This window comes from Heloderma suspectum, chromosome 6 (assembly GCF_057233095.1).
Source record: "Heloderma suspectum isolate Gila_16-S chromosome 6, 16-S_ref, whole genome shotgun sequence".
NCBI lineage: Eukaryota > Metazoa > Chordata > Lepidosauria > Squamata > Helodermatidae > Heloderma > Heloderma suspectum.
The window spans coordinates 79,720,001-79,723,620 of record NC_139463.1 but is presented as its reverse complement, the minus strand read 5'-3'; the positions used below and the strand labels follow the sequence as shown (position 1 = coordinate 79,723,620).

Sequence of the window (3,620 nt, the reverse complement as noted above, 5' to 3'; positions counted from 1 at the left end):
ATCCTATGGCTGCTAGGGATGGCGGAGAATTTCTCCCCGAAACTTCGGGGGGCCGAGCGCCAACGTGTTTGGCCCCCCGAACAAGTTTCGGGGAGAAATCCTCCGCACCCCCCCGCACCCCGCACCCCCCCCCGGGACGGGACTTACCTTTTGCGAATGTCCCTCCCGGTGGCTGGTCCGCCTGGCGGTTCGGCGGGTTTTCGAGCGAGGCGGGAGCGGCAGCCGGTCTTTTGACCGGCTGCCGCCGCCGCCATTGTAATGAAAGAAAAAAAAATAAAACTTCCCCTGATAGGCTACGTGACGATTCACGTAGCCTATCACGGCTAGATCTGCAAAGTCAGCCGTGATAGGCTACGTCAATCATCATGTAGCCTATCACGGCTGACTTTGCAGATCTAGCCATGATAGGCTACGTGAATCGTCATGTAGCCTATCAGGGGAAGTTTTTTTTTTTTTTTACTTTCGCGTTCGCGGCCGGGCGAGGCGAGGCGCCTCCCCCCCGGCCTGAATTTCGGCCAGGCGAGGCGGGAAGCCTCCCCCCCCGGCCTGAACTTCGCAGGGGGAGCAGCGAAGCGCTCCCCCCCACCGCGAACGGCCTTCGACGACAGGTAAGTGACTTTCGTCCACCCCTAATGGCTGCTAGCCAGCAGATAGATGGCATCATGGCTATAGGTCAGTTTCTGGGAACTGACCTTGAGCCTATGCTCTGAGGTTGGTTCCTGGAGAACTGCCTCCCTGCCCCCACCCCCGCCCCCACTGCCTCATAGGTGATGCACATCATCCCTGAGCTCCACGCTCAGAAGAGCAGCATGGAGCCGGGCAAAAGGGGGCTTGCCTGGGGATGGGAGTGTGGAAGTGCCCGTATGATGCTTCCTGTGTCATGTGGCCTCCCCACCTGGTGCTCTCACATCCCATGGCTAGACAGCCAAAATTGGCCATCTAGCCATGAATGCAGGGTGGCTGGAGCACAGAGGAGAGGATCCCCTCCATACTCCTACTCCTGTGGATTGGATAGGTGTTCACCTCTGAGTTCGGAGGTGGCCACCTATCCCGATATGATTGCTCCCTTAGAGAGTGTGAAAACTGAAAAGTGACTGTGTTCTGATTCATGTATTATTTTCGGAACTGTTAATTAGGTCAGTTCATCTCAAAATGCAAACCCAAAAAATGATTGCCACCATCCCTGTGACTGAGGGCCCTTGCAAAAAACTGAATGTCTTGTCAGGCAAATGCCAAAATATGTTATTACAGCAAGAAGGGTGCTCTGTCAGAAGGACCCTTCTCTTCACTCCCAAACCTGAAATGACGCTTTGGGGCAGGGGGCAGGGTGTATGCATTTATATGTGTAAGAAACTGCATTGTGGAGGAAGATCCATAGAAGTCCCAATTCTGTTACTGAACTTGTGCTCATGAGTCTGTGGATCCAACCCATTTCTGGTTGCTTTACAATGGATTGCATTAGTCTTTTTTAATGTTAATATTAAGTCAGTTATCTTGTTTCTTTGGTTTTGTACTTGGATGGGTTTCATGAGTGTCACTCCAATCTTTCATATATTGTTGGGAATATTTTTACCTGAATTCTTTATTCTATGCTGTTTTTGTTTTTGTTGTATATTGTTATTTACAGTCACCCTTCCTGACTGTAGCAATTCCTAACCAATTACCTGGGGAGGTGGTGGGCTCTCCCACACTGGAGGCCTTCAAGATGAGGCTGGACAGCCATTTGTCAGGGATGCTCTGAGTTGGATTCCTGCATTGAGCAGGGGGTTGGACTCGATGGCCTTGTAGGCCCCTTCCAACCCTACTATTCTATGATTCTATGAAAGGTTATCACAGAGAAGAAGGCCAGGATCTCTTCTTGATCATCCCAGAGTGCAGGACACGGAATCATGGGCTCAAGTGACAGGAAGCCAGATTCCGGCTGAACATCAGGAAAAACTTCCTGACTGTAAGAGCAATACGACAATGGAACCAATTACCTGGGGAGGTGGTGGGCTCTCCCACACTGGAGGCGTTCAAGACGAGGCTGGACAGCCATTTGTCAGGGATGTTCTGACTTGGGTTCCTGCATTGAGCAGGGGGTTGGACTCGATGGCCTTGTAGGCCCCTTCCAACCATACTATTCTATGATTCTATGATTCTATGACATGATAGAATGCATTACTACTGCTGCTGCTGCTGCTACTGCTACTGCTACTATTTACACTTCTATACCACCCCATAGCCAAAGCTGTCTGAGTGGTTTACAAAAGTTAAAACATTAAAATACAATATAAATTTGCTTTAGGCAATTGCATTTTATGAATAAACTCTCTTTGGCAGCCACTTGCAGATTATATCTTCATTTCTAATCAGGAACACAGGAAACTGCCGAACTTCCGGTTGGGACTGATGTCACTCTGGTAGCTTCCCATGGGTCTCCATGGCAGCTTTCTCAAACAGCTTTTTAAAAGGTTGAAAAACCTTTTCATCTCCCCCCTGGAATGGAAAGAGGGGCAACGCAACAGCTCTGGATGACATCTTGGAGAAAGGTAACTCCCACGTGATAGTAGGGGGCGGGGATTCCAGGATTATCTCCCCAGAGCTTTACCAATGCAAAAAGCTGTACTAAGACTCCTATTTTATAGGAGAAAACAGGGCTGACGTGTTTCATAAATAATATATGCTTTAAGAAATATCAACAACCTCTGAGGGATGATCTAAGAAACGTTAACAATATTTGAGAACATCTGAGGGCCTGTAAGATTTGTTTGAGAGAAACATGTCTGCATCGAGGAGAAGAAAGGAGCCGGCATCTACTCCCCCTGCATCCTCTGTGTCAAAAGTGTTGAAGACAGGAGATATAGGAGAATTATTTATGCTGATAAAGACTTTATCTTTGCAGTTTACGGAGCAAGTCGAAAGGCTGGATTTAATCCAAAATTCCATCACCGCCCTGCGAGGAGCTATAGATTTAATTAATGCTTCATGGCAAAAAATGGAGATGAAAATTAAGGAGCTTGAAAACCGAGTGGCAGGAAATGAAACTACATCACAAATCTGTATTAAAAATATCTCTGACAGAATCTCTCAACTGGAGGCCTTCACGAAAAGATCCAATGTAAGGATTATTGGGATTAAAAATCTGCCTAATGATGAAAAATTGCCTATTTTTGTGGATAAACTTTTGCATGAGATACTCCCTATTTCATCTTATTGTTTGATATTGAGCAGGCAGTTCGTGTGCCAAATGCTAAAGGGACTGATTACACCATCCTAGTTCAATTTGCAAAAGTCTCCACAGAGAATTATATCCTGCACTTGGCAAGGGAGGCTGGAAGCCTTTCCTGGAAACAAGATAAAGTTATGTTATTCCCAGACTACATCAAAGAGGTGGCAAATAAGAGAAGGCAATTTATCAATGCAAAGAATATGGCAAAACAAATGAACTTACAATACTACTTAAAATATCCTTCTACACTTCGTATCGTGTCTGAAGGTCAGATGAAGAAGTTTCTAAATCATGAAATGGCGGAGGCTTGGCTTAATGTAAAAATGCATGAGAATTCCGTTACAACCCCATGAACTGGAATCTTTAAACAAGCTTTATTAACTGTTTGTGTTCCATCTACATGACTCAG

At 46.5% G+C, this 3,620-nt stretch overlaps 1 long non-coding RNA gene across 1 annotated transcript in view; it reads left to right on the top strand.

Annotated features, from left to right (window-relative positions):
• Positions 1-411: 411 nt before the first annotated feature.
• LOC146341360 (uncharacterized) overlaps positions 412-3,620 on the top strand; it is a 3,244-nt gene continuing 35 nt past the window's right edge. Inside the window, exons 1-3 of the long non-coding RNA XR_014784117.1 lie at positions 412-608; positions 2,356-2,531; positions 2,885-3,620. The exon at positions 2,885-3,620 is cut by the window's right edge and continues 35 nt beyond it. This is a non-coding gene — a long non-coding RNA (uncharacterized LOC146341360). The remainder of the gene's footprint in view (positions 609-2,355; positions 2,532-2,884) is intronic.